Here is a 19,386-nt window from a genome sequence, read left to right as displayed (position 1 = left end):
ACAAAAGGCCACTGAAAATAAAATAGTGCACAACATCTGGAGGCTGCAGAGTCTGCTCTGCCCAGTCTCCTCCCTGGGCTGGAGTGAGCTGTGCATCCTGCTGACTCAGACCCGCCAGGATTTCAGAGGAGTAAAATATGAGTAAAAAGTGCTAAAGTAAGTGTTCATCTATAATTAAAATTTGCCAGATATGTCTAAATAAGTTCAAAATACCTTTTCCATAAAACACTATTCCTATAAAATGAGATTTTTCTTTTCAGATCAAAGAACAGTTTTAATAAATGAGGACAAAATTATCCGTCACAGCATTTCTTACAAGAGATGGTGATTACATCGCTTCAGTTTCTAACCTGATCCCTCTGAATTCTGAGAAGCATTTCCTGGTGAGGTGCTGGCAGCAGCCCACCCCTCATGGGGTTTTCCTGCTGTACATGGACCCCAGGGCCAGATCCCAGCTGCTGCACAGCTGCACCAGGTGGGTGACTGAGGGCTGTGATCCCTGTGATCACCTGAGAAAGCAGCAGACGAAATCAGTGGCTGCTTTGTACCTGCCTGCTGGATTATTTATATTGAAGAGAAGGTCATGCAGCCTCAGAAAACACCAAAACATGGCAAGCTTGCTCCTTCAGAGCTCTCTGAGCCAATTCCCCTGTTTTTTTCCATTGCAATGAAAGCTCTTCCCTGCAGCCACTGTGCTCCTAGAGCTGCCAGGGGAAGGTGATGGTGCAGCACAGCAGCAGTTTTGCTCCGGAGGCTGTACGCAGCGCCTGCGCAGCAACCATCAAAGACCTGACTTCAAGCTAAGAAGTATGTCTGGGGAGGTTTCAAAGAGGCTGCTGGCTGCTACGCAAGGTGACCAAGGTCTCTCTGGTGCAACTATCCCAGCCAGCTAGTTTTCCAGACAAGTTTTGTAAAATTACTGAGATTTCTATTGACCTCCAGCAATGCAAATAATTTTCCTCTATTTCATCATATTTACCATGTGCTAAACAGCATCAGAAGCATGCAAATGATTACAGAGGGAATCTCTGTCCTATTGGCATCATTTCAACACAGTCGGAAGAAAATCTCAATGTAAGCATTTTCTCAGGTGTCCAAGCAGCTCTATTAGGAATATGGCCTTGGAGGAATAAAAAAAAAAATTCTGTTTTATATCAACTGTGACAAACTTTTTTATAATTGTTCTTATTGCTTATTACTGAACCAAAACCCAGGCCAGATTAAAATATCAAGAGACGGGCCCATATGGCAAACATTCACAGTCATGCTAAGTATTAAATGGATGGATGAGCAGATGAAAAAAGGACAGCTACAGATCCTAACACTGAAAAAGGCATTAGGTATATTCTCTGGGTCAAGAAGAGGAAGGAACACTACGAAAAGGGTGAATTGGGAGTTGGAGGCAAAGGCTGAGCTGGGACCTTCTCTTCTACCTTCTGGTTTTTAATGAAGAAGAAGAGGGGTCTGGGAGAGTGGCTGTGCAAAGAGACAGGGCAGCTGAATGGAGAGAGATCAGGTCCCAGGTGTGCCTCAAAGAGCAGAGTTGGAAAAGCAAGTCTCCAGCTCCAGAAAGTAAACCAGTCCTCCATCCAGCCCTCCTCCTGTGCCCACTCCGGGATGGGTGGGAGCAGATCACCAGAGGAAGGTCCACCTTGCACAGACATGGCTGGACAGCAGGGTCCTCAGGGCATGCATAGATTTGTTCACCTCTCAACGGTGAGAGCCCTAAAGGATTTAAAATGGTTAAGCTACACTTTTTCACCTGTTTGAATCATGCTCTATTTCTCCATGCTTTACGGTAATGATGAAGTGATTGGCCAGTAAGACAACCCCGCTCAGGCAAACTCTTAAAGAACATGATTGCATTTGCCTACTACTTGGCTTGTAAAGATAAAATAATGGAATAATAAATCCTCTTCCCCCATCACAGAGGAGCTTTGTTTTTCCAAAGTTAAATAACTTGGTGGATTGCGGCAGTGCACAATTTACTCTTTCAGCATGTGAGTCACAATTGACTTTAATTACTTAAGTAATTCAGTCCCTGAGCCCCATTTACAGTGGGCACCATTGCACTGTTTGGCATCCAGCCCGTGATTTGTAGACACATCTGAATCTCCCACATGCGTGCAGTGCTCCCCTACATAAAACTTTATATATGCCTACACTCCTTCCAGGAGTCATATATTATTTACATCATCTGTATTGCAAACATACCAGAAGTGCACTACAGTTTTCTCTGGAGTTCAGCTGGCTTTTCATGTTTCCCGTGCCTGAAAGTATATTAAACATTCCTGCTTCATCCTCTATCTCCACTTTACCGACTACACAGCCTCTTTGATGCAGAGCACTACTCCCCCTGTAAGTAGGTGAAGGTTTGTTTACTCACGTAATGCAGGATGGCTCCTAAGCTAGCAACTCTGAAAAAGCAGCTGTAATGGCAGTGAGAAACAACAGAAGGAACCGAGTAGCAATATTTCCTCCTCTGAACATTTGAATGGGTTTGGCTAGAAGTGAAGGAGAACTGAAAAAAACCAAGAAGGTAGCTAGGTGGGATCACCAGCAAGGAAACAAGCTGAGATTGGCTCTGCGGTATGATAACTGGTAGGAGCAGTGGGGAAAGCCAGTACGGAGAAAGAGGCGGAAGGCAGCGCCACAGCGTTCCTGCGTGCATGGCCAGGCTGCAAAGTGCCTCTCCTGCAATTGCCCCAAGTTCTGGGAAATCACTTATGTGGCTTCTGAAGTCTTTGATCTCAAATGGATCCTTCGTTGCTTCAGATATTGATCAGCTTACAAGCTGTTCTGGGCAAACACGAGAGGAAAAATACCGTTTTGGAGAAAAGTGGAATATGGCAGAAAGTAACATTTCTAGAGCGCACATTAGAACCAGATGTTGCGCTCAAAACTATTTGTGGTCAGGGACTACGCTGAGAAACTAACTGCTATAAAGGGAAAAACCCAGAATTACAGCACACTGAATACAAGAAGAAGTTACACCAAGAGAAAAAAGAATATTGAAGAAGGATATATTAGGTGTCTTGCACTGACAACCATAATTACAGGTTCTATCCAAGCAAGAAAAGGGTTGGATCCAGCTCCCACATCTTCCACAGATGTGCTTCTGGACTTAGACCAAACCACATAGGCTTCACTTCAATGTTGAGTAAGGACTTGAGGGGTTTGCCACACTGAGGGGTTTTATTTTCCTCTCTCACTGTGCCTTAGTCATAAGGACTGGATGCAGCCCAGAGGCAGCCAGTTCTGGGAGGGCTGGCAGGGGAAGGTCTGGCACGGCGAAGCGCTGCATGGTCATTTCTTCAGGGCACCACACAGAGCACGAGGAGAAGGAAGGCGGCTGGAAGTCTCTCAGGGCCCTTCCCAGCCCAACAGACTCTTCCCAGGGTGAGGATACCCTTGTAAAGGGGGATTGGGCTGCTCCTCTGCCATTCTGAAGAGCTGCGAGGGACAAATTCACTCCTACATTTAGGTCACCCACATGATACAGTAATGGAAGTGTGGAAAAGCATACAAATGAAAATAAATAAATACTTCAGTCATAAATTTTAATGACAGAAAAGCATAACGGAAGAATAGCCATACTGTCATCATACAGAAAAGCAAAGATTCTCCTGGCTCTATACCCTGAGTGTGGTCAGAAGGAAATGTTCAAGTGAAGTGTATGAGGAGTAATGCAGACACTGAGTGACCCTCCTCTGCCTCCCAGCTTCTGGTCATCGGTGACATAGTGACTTCCGAGCTGTGGGTTTCATCCTGAACATCATTTTGAAGAGAAACTGATGGCCCTATCATCTGGAAATTTGCCCCATCAGCTTTTGCACCCATTTATTATTTCGGTCTCCATAATATCCTGTGGCCATGAGTTGCACAACTTCACCACATGCTGGGTGATGAAGTGCTTCCTTTTTAAACACCCAGTTGATTATTTCATCAGCCTGTATTCTTATATTGTCAGGAATGATAATTAATCTCTTTCCTCAATTACCCGTTACCATTCATGATGTTATCAGGCTTCATCTCCTCCCCAGGCTGAAAATACCCTGTATATTTTGCCTTTCCTCACACAAAAACCGCTCCATTCACCGAGCCTGCTTCTTCCTTTTTTCTGGGCCACCTTCAGCTCTCCATTCTGAGCTGTGGTGATGAGTTCACTGCATAATATCCAGGATGCAGATGCATCATGAATTTATGTAAACTTTTTTTTTTCCTGTTTGCTCTCTATTCTTTTCCTAATAATTCCTAATAATCTTTTTGACCACCGCTGAGTGATGAACTGATTTTCACAGGGACTTACCAGTAATGACTCCCAAATTTCTTTCCCGAACATTAGAAGCTAATTTAGAAACTGTCATTCTGTATGTAGCTAGGGTGCTTTTTCCCCATATGCATCACTTTGCATCTATTGACTTTGAATTTCTTCTATCATTGTATTGCTCAATCACTAAGCATTGTAAGATCCTTCTCCAAAGATGAAAATGAGAAAATTGATAGTGAAATCTGGCCAATTTCATGTTAAATGTATTTGTAATTTCATGGGAAGCATAGTCAATATGTGAATAATACAACTCAGCGAAAAACATACCTCTTGCTGCCAAGAAATCATGGGAAGTTCATCTCATAGAGGATCTGATTTCTAGAAAAAAGCAATTCTTTTCTTCATTTTTATGTGGCTGTGGGACTTACAGCTTTCCAACCTAAACTTCAAGTCTGAAATATCTATGATTCAAGGAAGGCTGGATTTGGCAGTGAGGCGGTCAGCATCTCTTCATTGTCTCAGGGGGACTAACTAAGCCTATACCATTCAGAGAGTATTGACATCCCAGTCAGGATAGCTATATCCTGACAAGACTATGTCAGGTCTGATAAGACTGTGAATTGGTGTTCTTCATTGTCCTAACACTCTGATGCAGGGTCAACCGCACGCTTTGCTGTTTGCATTCCCACCTGCAGACCACAGGTGGCTGCTGCTCACATGCTGCATCTCCCTGAAAATACGCTTTGGAAATTATTTTCATTAATAGCTTTCTGTATTGATTTTTGAGCCATCTGTATAGGCCATCCACACCTCCAAGCAGTTAGCTGTGTCACCAAAGAGGGGGCATGTCCCACTTGGAGAAGAAGAAAAATGTTCTCTCTGTGCAAAGAGAGAGCTAAAGAGGACTTGTTACCACTGTAACGAGCAAGTTCGAGTGTGCACAAGGTAAACCAAACCTGACACTTGTACGTGGGTGCCTGCATAAGCCAAGAGGTAATTTTTGGCTATGGATTTGCAAGCATAGATCCTGCCCATGAAAAAGGTGTGGCAGGACCTGGGAGAGATTTGATGCCGCCTCCTGTCCTTCTCAGGCAAAATGCATCAAGCTGCCACAAGTTTCCATCCCTCCTTCCTCCTTTCCTATTGCCTTGACTCCAGGAACTTTAATTAAGCAAATGCACAAGCTTCTGCTTTAGCACACACAGTCTTTTACCCGTGTTAAATGTGAGTTTGCTGCATTCAGTGTCATCACAATTCTGAAATTTCACATGGAGCACTTTTCACTGGACTGCATTCAATTATTTATTGAGGCTCTGGTTCTGTCCCCACTGAATGCAAGAGCACTGACTTCAACACAAGGAGTATCAGACATACAGCTGGAAAGAGAAAAAATGTGAATTAAATGCCACTTAATCTCATTTAATCACTTTTCCTCTCCTCCTTGCCCAAAATAATAAGATTTAGCAAAGAAATAAACTGTCTGAAAAGGCAAACTATTAAGTAAGTTTGAAAGTCAAGATCATGCCAACTCGTACTATCTATTTCAGGACTTCCTGCCTTGCTTATCTCCTTTTAATTAACCTATTTCTGACCTGGACTGTGTTTTTGCCCGGCAGACACAGTCCCATTTTGCAATTGCTCTTGGTTAAATAAAAGAGTATGTAGCAGTGCTTGTGATCAACACTGCTGCTACGTATTTCCTGCAGCAAAGTTAAGAGCAGCATGTGAGTAAGGCCGGGAAGCAGATGTGGAACAGGACCAACGTAGAGGGAAGTTAAGGTTTTACTCAAAATGCTGCACATTGAAGTGGTTGATAAAACAACGTGGTCAGTCTATCTGCTTCTATCTCCCTGTTTCTAGAGCTCAGACGGCTGGAAACAATCCTGGAGCCAAAGGGAGCATAATCAGCAGAATTTTTATTCATTCTTATCTTCTAAAGTGCAGATTTAAAATCCTCTTGTGCACAGTGACAAACAGGCCATTGCCGGGTGACAATAAACTTGCTTCCTAAATGGATTCCATCCCTTTATTAAAAATCTGAAAATAAATCCGATAAAATTCTCAAACTCCAGATAACACCTAGCAGTCCCACATGTGTGTTATGCAAAAGGCAGCAGCCCCAGAAATATGTAGTTTTAACTGCCAAAGATTTTATCTCTTATGATTTTAGTAGCAATTTGATGCAGCCCTGGAAAAAAGAGAGACACTAATCCACTTACCCAGCAAATCCTGTCCTCCAAAAAGTACAGAGACTTGGGCTAGGGCAAAACTGAGCTTGAAAAGTTCCTCTTCCAATGCAGTAAATTACAATAGGAACGTCATATAAATAGAAGAGTTGAAGGAAGGAAGGAAAACAGGATTCTGATGCAAGGAAAAAAAACAAGAATGAGTAGGATAAAATACCTTTATCTAGGCAAGTGAAACCCTTGTTGGTAAATAGAGGAAACTGATGCTATGAATAGATAGAATCACAGCTGAAATCTTTTCTCCCCAATTCTTTTCCTTATTGTGTTCCAATAATTAATATGAAACGGTGGTTATTCAGTGCAGGAAAGCTGTATAAATACAAACTAAACACAGCCAACTATGAACAATTGCAGCAGTGATTTAGGAAGAGAAAAGCATATAAAAGGCAGTTGAGAAGAAATTCCTCCAAGAAAGGCAATCAATGGCAGGATCAAACCTCACTCTCTGGAAAACAGCGCATCTGAGCTGCCTTGGAGGTGATGCTCTTACGCTGTGGCGCAGCCTGCGTGCGCCCTCACAGCAATGAGACGCCCCAAAAGTCCTTTACTGGACCCCAACACATTCCAGCCTGGTCCAGCTACAAGCACCGCAGTGTCTTGGATTAGAGGCAACCAGCAATGTGAAAGTTCAAGATAAAAGATAAATGCAAGATTTTCTCTTCTGTCATAAGCTCAACTGAAATATAACACTGTCCCAAGCAGAGAGGAGATAATCTTAGACGTTGCTGCCAACCTGTTTACTTACTTACTGTCAGATGACAAATGCTGGCAAGTCTTCATCTCCTCCTGTCTGACTGCAGCAAATGTTGCTTTCCAGAGTTTCTCCTGTCAAAGACATGCTGAAGTGGACATAAACTAAGGTAGATTGCACAAAGCCAAGCTATACACTGCTGAGGGGGGGGGTGAGGCTACTGCAGCACCGTGCCCCCAAGCCACAGTGAGGCTAGGCGTGATTTCCTCACACTTTCTTCTCTTGTTCAGGGTAATTATATTTCCCAAGGATGGTTATACTCTGGCAGGCAAGGTGCATCTCCAGTGTTGTGAACAGGCTAGGCTTGAACACAGACATCACGGCTTTTGCCTCTAAACAGGGCAGTCACAAATGAAATTGAAACGTTAGAACCCTTAAAGGAAAAGCACGTATCTCTGGCAACAAATAACTATGTGCCGGCTTGCTATACCAATTAGCAACACAGGTGTTTTTTTTACCTCTCCTCAGATCTGAAAGATAAGAAATACAAGTTCCTGGGAGCAGAATATAGAAGAGCATCATCCAGCATCACTAAAGACCATTTAACCAATGGCTTCCCTCCAGCACCGGTCAAGGAAGAAGGATTTGCTTCTCAAAATACTCTTTTGTCTCTAACTCTTTTAGGAAGGATTTTCTGCTTATTCTTTGCCTGACCCAGACCAGCCCCTGCCTCAACTGGGCAAAACATCCCTGGGAACTAAAAAATTTGTTGTGAAATAGAGCTTGGAAAGTACTGGGATATTACATCAAAACACTGTGTTTGGATGATGCTTAATAAATATTTCATTTCAGAAATACCTATGTGTTCTGTCTGACATCAAAACAAACAATTCCTCTGAAATGACACTACTTATCTAAACAAAATCTAAAGCAGAAAAAGGTTAAAAGGATTAAATGAAGTTGAAAAAACTCCTTTTAGTTTAAATAAAGCGTTTGAGTTTCACAAAAGAATCCTTAAAAATACCCTTTTTGGCTCAGCATCAGGCGAACATTTTTCTACTCTTTTGGTTCAATTGCCATTCTGACAAAACTAATATTCACCTCTCTCTCTTCTACAGCACAAATTCAAAGCAGGAGTACCCCTATCTTCCCAGACAATGCTGGGAAGAAGATTTCTTTCCTAAGAAGAATTTCTTTTGAAGCTGACATGTCTTGAGCATAAAATCTATAAATAGATACTGAGGAAGGTGACTTGGGACAGCTGTGAGCTGTATAAAGGGCAATTTCCCTACTCAGTGAGAGCAGCAAAATTGGATTCAATTCATTTCTACGCCAAAGACTCATAGCCACGTATCCAGATGCCTGTAATTTTCCAGAAGAGGAACTAGCAAACCGCCCTCAGCAGGGAAGAAGGACTTTTTCTTGGGGCATTCTCGTGCAGCCCAGTCTGGGGGTGTTGGTCTGCAGATCAGGCTTGTAAAGGTGACAGAGAAGGGCAAAGCCAGGAATGTAGCTCTGCTCCCCCAACCCAAAGGTGCAGTTTCGTGTGTCAATATCAGAACATCAGGTGGGCTGGAAGGCTCAAGCAAATGGCAAGGGGGTGATAGGAGCTTGCCCCAAGCTCATCCGCGGGCTGACAGTGGCCAGGCATTGCTTCTGCCCAGCTGCCTTTGGGATGACAGGGCCCTCACTCAAACTCATGGCTGACAGAAAGCTGTGGCACAAATTCGCTATCACAAACACTGCCAGAGTTAGACATTTTAATAGATGCCAAAGGTGAGATGTGCATCCAGCTGTAATTACCTTCCCACAATAAGCAGGAGAGGTCCTGTAAGTCAAGGCTTAGAGATATTCATAGAAAGCAGAAGGAAAATGTTATTGCCACCACGGTAGCTGTACCTTTACCACTGGGTTATTTGTGATAAGTCTATCTGAACATCCACGTATGAGAGAAAATGACAGATTTTAAATCAAACCTCTAGCTTATTACCAACAGCAAAAGCAGCTTTAATTTATATATGTAAAGAGCTTCCACTTAGACATCATATCCACACTGTAATTTCAAATAAACAACATTTAAAACTGCAGCTAACAAGACTTAAAGTTAAAAGCCCGATGATTAATCCATCACTTCACCTGTCTTCCCAAATTATGCATGTTTAGACAAATAAAGTATTAGCATTCTACATTTTACATACAGCAGCACTGAATAAAATAATCCACTGTGACAAATGTTTCCGGGGGGGGGCGGGGGGGGGAGACTTGTAAACTGTTGAGAAAGCTGATGTAATGCACAAGAAGCTCTCGGAGATTTCATAAGCAAAAGGCTGAGCTTTCTGAACAACACCTTGCACATATTTTCTGAATGCATTCATACTTGTACTGAATTACATCGTGCATTTGTGGCTGTTGTCACTGGCAAGGAATTGCAAGGAGGGCCACTGGGATGGCTTCTGCACTTTTTCCCATTACAAAGGGTTTCACACCACACTGCAAAAAGACATAGCTAGAGATAAGAAAGGTGGAAATGAAAAACTAGAGAGCTGAAAATCATGCTCCATCATGAAACATGGCATAGGGCTGACAGAAACCGCCTGGCATAACTGCAGTTTCTTACAAAAGCAGCCTGAGAATATGCAGAACAACTGATTCAGAGCAGACCAGGAGCAAGCGTATTAAAAAGCAATGCCAGCTTGTGAAATACAACCAGAATAGCACTGAGTGCTGTGACACATAGTCAAGGAAACAGGCTCATTACCTAATGCATATGTTTGGAAACTGTTTCTGAGGGAAATTTTCTGGTACTAGGTACAATTTGTTCCTCTTTCTCATTTAGCTAGGTAACATTTTCACTGATTAAGGAGAAACATAAACCAGTTAGAGCAAGGCTGGGACACATCCTGGCTCATGTCTAGGCTTGAGCTGGGAGGCTGAAACTATGTCACCAGACCTGTGAGCTCTTTCTGGGGTGTCGTGTGTGACAGAGTCAGGTAGCCCACTGAGGAGGACCTGAAACTACAGGCAATTCAAGATGTATTTTTCACACTTTTATACAGGATGTCTTGCAAGTCTGTCACAAAATAGTTGTATATAAAATCTTAAAACCTGGGAGGTATGATTTACAAGCGCATAACAGCAAGGCACCAAGGGAAAGATGGAGTTTGTTGAGGGAAGGCTGCTCCTTGGGCAGGTTGTGCTCTAGAAAGTCATTCCTTGGCCCTGCTTATGCTTTTTGCCTACTGTCATGATGTAATGCTTAAGAAGAGCCCAAGTTGTTACTGATTTTCCTCCAATGACACCATCTATTAGTGTCCTGTTAGTACGCATTGTCACCATCATATTATGGTGGTTTTAGAGAAAGTCTAGGAAATGGGTAGAGCGTGCCATGCTCTGGCTACTCCCCAGCATAGCCCTTCTCCTCAAATGGGGTTATTACCGTCTTGTTGGTGGACTCTTTGACTGACCACTAAGACCTCAGAAGCAAGAAGTCTGGTAAAATGACAGCCTGTGAGCAGCCAAAGCAGCAGTAATCCAGTTTTCCAGTTTATTCTGGCATTGGTCTTTTGAGTGTTATAAGGCTTAGTGATTTCGGAGTCCAAGTCTTAGTGCCAACACCATGTAGAGTTTATACTGCAGAATGAGCCAGAGGTGTTGTCATTGTATTGCAGTGCTCTTGATGGAAATTTTTTTCCATTCATGTATTCAACCACCTTTTAAGCCCCAGATAAGATTTCAGTGTCCTACAGCAAGTTCCACCGTTCAGCTATGTGTTGGGTAGAGGAATAGCTCTTGGGCTTTTCTGAACCTGCCAACTGCCGCATTTGCTGTCCCCCCTAGTTTTTGCATTGGAGGAGGGATCTCTTCTGGGCAACTCTGAGCAGTCCCAGCTCACCTTCTCCATACTGCTCACAAATCCACACCGTGTCATAACTCCAGCTCGGTCCTCTCCCTTCCAGGCTGGAGAGTCCCCCCTGAGGTTCCAAAGCAGGACAGCCACCCCTGCACACCATGGACCTGTGACAATGGACACAGAGAAGGGTTTGCCAGCCCAGGCACGATGCGTTGTATTTAGTATGCTCTGGAGCTAATGCAGTCACTGTTTTACATAATACAGACATGCCTCAGACACTCCGAAATCCCTGACCCATTGTCAGACTTCAGTGGGTTGTCACCTGGCATGTCCGTTAGGAAGAACAGACAGGGGAGACAAGGAGGGGGTGTCGTCCTCTATGTCAATGACCAGCTGGAGTGCATGGAGCTCCGTTTGGGGATGGATGACCTGGAGTTTATGGGTCAGGATTAAAGGGAGGGCAGGGACAGGTGACATAATAGTGGGGGTCTGCTACAGGCCACCTGACCAGGAGGGCCGAGCAGATGAGGCCCTCTATAGACAGACAGGAACAGCCTCACGTTCACAAACCCTGGTCCTCATGGGGGACTTCAGCCACCCCAGTATCAGTTGGAGGGACAACACAGCAGGGCATAAGCAAACCAGGAGGTTCCTGGAATGCATTGATAATTCCCCTTTCCAAGTGATAGAGGAGCCAATGAGGAGACGTGCTATGCTGGACCTTGTTCTCACCAACAAGGAGGGGCTGGTGGAGAATGTGAAGCTCAAGGGCAGCCTTGGCTGCAGTGACCATGAAATGGTGGAGTTCAAGACCCTTGAACCCAGGAGGGCACACAGCAATCTCGCTACCCTGGACTTCGGGAGAGCAGACTTTGGCCTCTTCAGGGATCTGCTTGGTAGAGTACCATGGGATACAGCCCTGGAGGGAAGAGGAGCCCAGGAAAGCTGGTTAATATTCAAGGGTCACCTCCTCCAAGCTCAGGAGCAATGCATCCCAACAAAGAGGAAGTCAGGCAAAAAGACCAGGAGGCCTGCATTGGCTGAACAAGGAGCTCCTGGACAAACAAACACAAAAAGGAAGCCTACAGAGGGTGGAAGCAAGGACAGGTAGCCAGGGAGGAATACAGAGAAATTGTCCGAGCAGCCAGGGATAAGGTTAGGAAAGCCAAAGCCCTGATAGAATTAAATCTGGCCAGGGACATCAAGGGCAACAACAAAAGCTTCTATAGGTACATCAGTGATAAAGGGAACACTAGGGAAAATGTGGGCCCTCTCCAGAAGGAAACAGGAGACATCGTTACGTGGGACATGGAGAAGGCTGAGGTACTCAATGACTTTTTTGCCTCAGTCTTCATTGGAAAGTGCTCCAACCACACCGCCCAAGTCGCACGACATCCTCGTCTCTAAATTGGAGAGACATGGATTTGACAGGTGGACCACTTGATGGATAAGGAATTGGCTGGATGGTTGCACTTAAAGTGTTGCGGTCAATGGCTCAATGTCCAAGTGGAGACCAGCGACAAGTGGTGTACCTCAGGGGTCAGTACTGGGACTGGTGCTATTTAACATCTTTGTTGGCAACATGAACAGTGGGATTGAGTGCACCCTCAGCAAATTTGCCAAAGACACCAAGCTGTGTGGTGTGGTCAACACACTGGAGGGAAGGAATGAGGGACCTCGACAGGCTTGAGAGGTGGGTCCACATGAACCTCATGAAGTTCAACAAGGCCAAGTGTAAGGTCCTGTCCATGGGTGAGGGCAATCCCAAGCACAAATACAGGCTGGGCGATGAGTGGATTGAGAGCAGCCCTGCACAGAAGGACTTGGGGCTTTTGGTTGATGAGAAGCTCAACATAAAGAGCAATGCATGTTTGCAGGCCAGAAAGCCAACCATATCCTGGGCTGCATCGAAAGAAACATGACCAGCAGGTTGAGGGAGGTGATTCTCCCCCTCTACTCTGCTCTCATGAGACCCCACCTGCAGTACTGCTTTCAGCTCTGGGGACCCCAACATAAGAAGGACATGGACCTGTTGGAGTGAGTCCAGAGGAGGGCCACAAAGATGATCAGAGGGCTGGAGCACCTCTCCTATGAGGACAGCCTGAGAGAGTTGGGGTTGTTAAGCCTGGAGAAGAGAAGGCTCCAGGGAGACTTTATAGCAGCCTTCCAGTACCTAGCTGGGGCCTACAAGAAAGCTGGAGAGGGACTTTTTACAAGGGCATGTAGTGATAGGACAAGGGGTAATGGCTTTAAACTGAAAGAGGGTAGATGCAGATTAGATGTAAGGAAGAAGTTCTTTACTGTGAGGGTGGTGAGGCGCTGGAACAGGTTGCCCAGGGAGGCTCTGGATGCCCCATTCCTGAAGTGTTCAAGGCCAGGTTGGATGGGGCTTTGAGCAACCTGGTCTAGTGGAAGGTGTCCCTGCCCATGGCAGGGGGGTTGGAACTAGATGATCTTTAAGGTCCCTTCCAACCGAAACCAATCTGTGATTCTATGATTCTATGTCCTTGCCCCAGAACCGCATGTTTCAGTGGAAAGTGATAGTGGCAACATCTTTCCAACCAGCCCCTGTCAAAACTTCAGCCTTTCTCAGGCATGTTTGTTTTGACTGCTCCGAAGTTTCCTCTCCCTTTAATAGATGGCAAATATATTAACCAGCACAAACAGGGAGCGCATATGATCGGGTGGAGGGACAAAACAGATGGCACATGAGTCACTCCCGTTTGCAAAGTCAGTGATGAAAACACACTCTTGCTTTAGCATCCTGCTGGAGTCTTTTTCAAAAGACAATTGAAGAGCTGAGTCCCTACAGCCTTCCAAGTGAGAAAGGGATTGCCGCTTAAGTCCTTTCTTCTTACATCAGAATTGATGTGGGAAAGGGCTTGGGGACTGTGGCAAGCCCCTCATAAAGCTGCTGTTTAACAATAGTTAACTCCCCAGCAATGATGTGCAGGGACTGAAGGATGTCACCAAGACACCGATTGCAGTGCTTCCCCAGGGCCACAAGCTCTCAGTACGTCTTCAGTGTATTAAGCTTCCTTGTCAGATTTTTCCACCTGCTTTGCTATTTGCTTTTAATTCCCTGTGCCTCACAGCACTAGGCATGTTCCCTGCTTTCTTTTCTCGTTTTTTTTTTTTTCCCCTCCCACAATCCTTCTATGGGTAATGGATTTTATATGCAAACTCACATTACTGAAATATCATGAATGACACAAGTAGGAGTAGAAGACATTGGTTATGCTCTTGCCAGGAAAGATCCCCGGCCTATTGGAAATAATGATTATTTGCACTGTATAAATTGGATTTCTGCCATGAACAATATTAGAAGGAAAAGGCAGTGAGCAGTATTACTTTGCTGCTGAGTATTCATTGTGTTAAAACAAAAATAGACATAATATCAGATAGCTACCACCTGGAAACTGCATTATGTATTTGGGTGAGAATGCAGTCCCAATCTGCAAACACATTTGCACATGATTACTTTTACACATTGCAAGAAATTTCCTTGAAATTCAGTGAGTATAATGTTAATAGTCTTTATTCATGTCTGCAGATGACAGTCTTGGCTTGCAGGAATAGTCACAAGGTAGTTATTACTAGCAAGCAAGTTTAGTTAATTTTCGCTCATAATTCAGGGAGGGGGGATTGTTGGAATCAAAGACATATAATCAATTATTGTATTATTAGTTATTTCTAATTTAACTGTCCAAATTCTTAATTCTTTAGATAGCAAAAGACATTTCACTTCATATCTAGAAGGGACTCTTTTTTCCAAAAACCAAGCCACATTTATTCCCATAACTATCTGAAAATTAAGATTTGGATTTCAAAGAAAAATTGCTACTATTGCAAATCAGAATCTTTCACAAAGATTCAAATGTGAAACTCACCAAAATCAAGATACTTACAGAGAGAGACTTTCTCATTTTTTCCTCTTTCTTTTTCACACTGACACTGTAAAATTGATAATATCAAAATTGTTCCAGTTTTGCTTTTCATTTTCCTTTTTATTGCCTGCAATAATTTTGAAATTTCCTCACCTTTGAAAAAGAAAAATGAAACAGTCCCTCCTTTGTGTCACACTTCAAGCACTAGAAAGGTTTTTCAAAGTTTCAATAGCAACCAGCAGCAGAAACATTTGAAAATGCAAAAAAAATTTTGCTTGTGTGGGCAGAGGTGCCTGTTCAGCTTTCATTTTACTGTCCCCAGTTGCAAAGAAATATTTGACACTGTTAAAATTTCAAAGCAATCAGACTTCAGTATTTTAAAAGGTTTACAGAAATTCCTTTTGAAAAAGTACATAGTGTCAGAAGAACAATATTCAGAAAAAATCCTAACTGTGGCAGACACTGGCTGTTTGCATTAGAGTCCCAATAGTAATGAGCATCAGTAGAAGCAACACTTCCCAAATACTCGAAGCAGCAGGGCTCTAAGGCTCTAATAAAGAAAAATAACTTACACAAACCCCATCATTTGTCTCCTACAGTGTCTCCTCTTAATGAAGGAGATATAGTAAGGAGAAATAAATTTCTTAAAGTGGTCACTGATTCTGTGCACCCTCATCTTTAGACATCTAACATCGTGCAAGCTCAGGCCCTTCAAATGTGTTTCATGTTCAAAGTCTTCCACCTGCGTACTTCTTGGCACATGCCACATAGTATATGCAAACTACACCGTAAGACAGTCACACATGCATACAGATTTCACAAACCAATAAACAGAATAAAAAATACAAGAATTCACAAAGTTCAGAGAAGAAATAGTATAAATGGAAAGTCATAGATACAAAAAAGATGGTCTATAACAAAACAAAACACCCTTTTTTTTATTGCTAATGATAGGATCCAACTTTGCACCAATAAATTGGCTTTGATCTTTGTCTGTGTTACTCTCCCCTGCACACAAATACAACAGCTGATTTCTGCTGTGGTAGCAGTGCTTTCTACTGTGAGCAGAAGAGATTCATGGCCTCTCAGGCTTGGTCTGGTGCCAGGTCATGGATCTGTTGCCAGACCCTTTGTAAGAGCTGTGCGGCCGCCTTGCTCTCCTGCACTGATGTAGTCCATCACTTCTCTGCTCCCTTCTGCCTCTGGTCAACCTGGGAAAGGGAGCTGAAGGAGGTCACATACAGCCCCTGCCCAAGAAGGACTTGACTTACACGATTCAGGTAATTCAAGTAGAAGTGAATGCACTTTTTCGCCTTCCACATACAGATAACTTCCCACAGAGAGTCAAAAGATGGCCTGAGCCTCACAACCTGAGCTGAATAAACAAAACAGTGGAATTCTGAAGTGGAAAATGTAAAAGAAAATCCTCCTTCAAGTCACATGTAAATGCTTGTAAGCAGGTGAAGGTGCATCACTTTAGTCAGCCTGTCGCGCAAAACCTGTAGGACAGAAAAGGTACAAACAGAAATCAGAAAATATCCCAGACTTAAGCAGACCTGGCTAGGCTCATCTCAGAATAGCACTATAATTGCTGAATCTGAGCAAAGCTTTTCCAAAAAAAAAGGAAATGGGACAAAAATATAACTGTGTGGCTTACACATAAGTAACTACCAGCATAGATGTACCCTCAACCCACCATGCCTTTCTGCAGGTAGCATGAAATAACAGCTCTAAGAAACACAAATAACTTTAATATATTCATTTCAGTATATGCAACTAAGGCATTGACATCTGATTAAGTCTTAAAGTATTGATACTAGCTACATGATCTGTTCGCCAGACCACAAAAAAGATGTGTGATCACATGGTGAACATCTGCACTGGCTCTTTGGATGACTTTTTCTTCCTGACTCTGGAATAGGAAAAACTTGATATTCATTCATCACTTAAATTTCCTCCATCTGACCTACGTATTAAGGAATCACAAGTTGCCACGTTACTCGTTTTTTTCCTTGGGGAATTTTTTTGGACAATAAATCTTACTTTCCTTAATAGTGTGGCTTTGTTAATGAATTTAAAGCAAGGAGGTGTCCACACATGTAGTCCCTGGGTCTTGAAACCTTAGCACCTCAATTTGAACACAGAGAAATGCATCCCCAAGCTGCATGTCAGGGAGAGTGGAGACCCCCTGTTAAAGGGAAGCTCCCAGCTTGAGCCTGCGATGGAGGGTAAAGACAGAGTGGGTCAGGCCCTATTTTGCATCTCTATTGTAGGAGTTTTTGAGAGGGGGAATGTCAATGTATTAACTTAATTCATTAAGTTTTTAAGGGGGAAGGGTTAAAATAAAATGAAAATGCTTTTCGGTGCAAAAGATGTGTGTAGGTACCTTAAACAGGTCATGCAGACCACAGCTGGCAGAGAGGTGCTCGGGGCAGACCACGGGGTGAGCACTGCACAGCAGGGCATCCTTTGGGGTCCCTCACATCCCCGAGTCTCCTTGGGAAGGCTGCAGAGATACTGGCCAACTGAACACAGCACTGGACCAGGCCTGGCCCTCTCTCCTCCCCACCCTAGTCACCAGCTGGCCACTTGTCACGGGGGCACATGAGGACATGAGGCCAAGTGGGGAAGAGGCCCCCAGGAGGTGGGGTGGGGTGGGCATCCCATATCGCACAGGGGTGAGGGGAGGGACATGGTCCACAGGAAAGCACCTGCGGGAAAGATAAGCACCTCGCACACATAACCCCTGTGTGGCACTAGGTGGCCAAGGGCCAGTGTCCTCTACAGAGCTCCTGGTGCATCCCATGCTTTCGTTTTGGTTCCAATGCTGTTTCAGGTTTCTTGGGAAGAAGCTGAAGGTCATGGACAGAACCCCGCTTTCCTGCTGATGTCCCCTCCTGGAAGTGTTTCATATATACGCATGGTAACAGCAAATTCATTAGGTATGTCCATACACAAATCCCCTGGGCACCCACAAAAGTGATGTCAGAGGGGGATGAAGTCCAAATAAACTTCAGATGCAAAAATTACATTTGTTATTCCAAAAACACCTCTCAGTGGTAGGTTAATGCAGCATTCAATTTGCATATCCAGTGCTTGGTTTAGCTTTACAGCTCACTTTCAGTATATCTCAGAAACTACATAAAAGATTTTAATTTAGTAAAATGTCTGTTATTACCAAGATTTACTTAGCTCTCTTCATCTGTACAACATGGTGCAATAGGGAACAGATCGAAGGATCACTGAACTCAGGACAAGACTCATACTGATTCAAACCATCTGGTAAAAGTGATTTCCCTGAGTCCAGGGCATGCATCTCACAAGTCACTATAAACTACAGCCTACAGGAATACAATGAAATATGATAACAAACTCAAGCTGTTGAATGAACAGTATAGCCAACCTCTCCCCAGAATGGTTCGTTGATTAGTCAACACCAGTGCAGAAACGCTTCACGTGGATAATTTACGGTTCACATAAAGATCACATTATTATAACATTTTCCTGTTCACTGAGAGATAATAAAAGACATACTCCAAATCAATATTTATTATTTTAGTTTTCCTTCCTCCCTACTGTTAAGCTTGACATCCTTCTCCTCCCCATTTATAGCCTGCCATTGCTAACTGAACCCCTTCACAACCTCCGAGATAAGTATCTGTAAGAGATGCATATATCATTATAGCAATAAACCAATCCCTCCAGACACATTTAACCACAATGGAATATTGTCAGGCTTTGAAGACAAGTTGCTCCCTGAGGAGCAGAACGACTGAACCTTGATTTCCTGCAGTTCAGTGTCCCACAGCTTTCCTCTTCTACCCCAAATAACCCCTCTCTACTTCCAGTACCGTAAGTTCACCATGTCCCCTAAGCCCTTTCATAGTATCCTCCATGTCCCTGTAACATTTTGCCTTGCAATATCTCCAGTTGCCTTCATATCTCCCAGGCTTTCTGGTGACTCCACTTGTTTGTCCTTCATGCCCTTGCTGCCCTTTTCTATCTTGCTACTGGGGCAGGAGACAACAGGTACTGAGACTAGGGTGGAAATACACATTGGAGCCTTGGTCTGCCAGAAGGTGCCTGCCACCTGGCCAGCTGGGGGGCTGCCAAAATCCACACAGAGCACTAAGTTGTCCAGACAAGTACTGAAGAAAACCTCTGTCCTTTTTCCACCTGCCAGGATTTTTTCCAAAGCTTCATTGATAAATTAGGATTGCTGGAAACACTGCCCCTTCTCAGATTTGGTTTGAAGCGTCTGAGAGTGTCACAAGTTACCAGAGGGCCATCAGACAGGCAATGTAAACCTTGCACCTTCTTCTCCCAACACCACAAAGCCAACCACTTGCTGACCCACCCCATGCTCCACTTTTCAGAGTCAGCTGACTGACTCGCATGACTCCACATGATCTTCACTAGACTGAACAAACTCTTCTTGAGGC

General features: G+C 43.9%; 1 long non-coding RNA gene across 1 annotated transcript in view; it reads right to left on the bottom strand.

The window, feature by feature from the left end:
• Nucleotides 1-14,573: 14,573 nt before the first annotated feature.
• Nucleotides 14,574-19,386, bottom strand: part of LOC138685639 (uncharacterized) — a 77,238-nt gene continuing 72,425 nt past the window's right edge. The window contains exon 4 of the long non-coding RNA XR_011324964.1: nucleotides 14,574-16,443. This is a non-coding gene — a long non-coding RNA (uncharacterized lncRNA). The remainder of the gene's footprint in view (nucleotides 16,444-19,386) is intronic.

This window comes from Haliaeetus albicilla, chromosome 6, assembly GCF_947461875.1.
Source record: "Haliaeetus albicilla chromosome 6, bHalAlb1.1, whole genome shotgun sequence".
Classification (NCBI taxonomy): domain Eukaryota; kingdom Metazoa; phylum Chordata; class Aves; order Accipitriformes; family Accipitridae; genus Haliaeetus; species Haliaeetus albicilla.
Note: the sequence above shows the minus strand (reverse complement) of the source record. Positions and strands in the feature narration are given on the sequence as shown.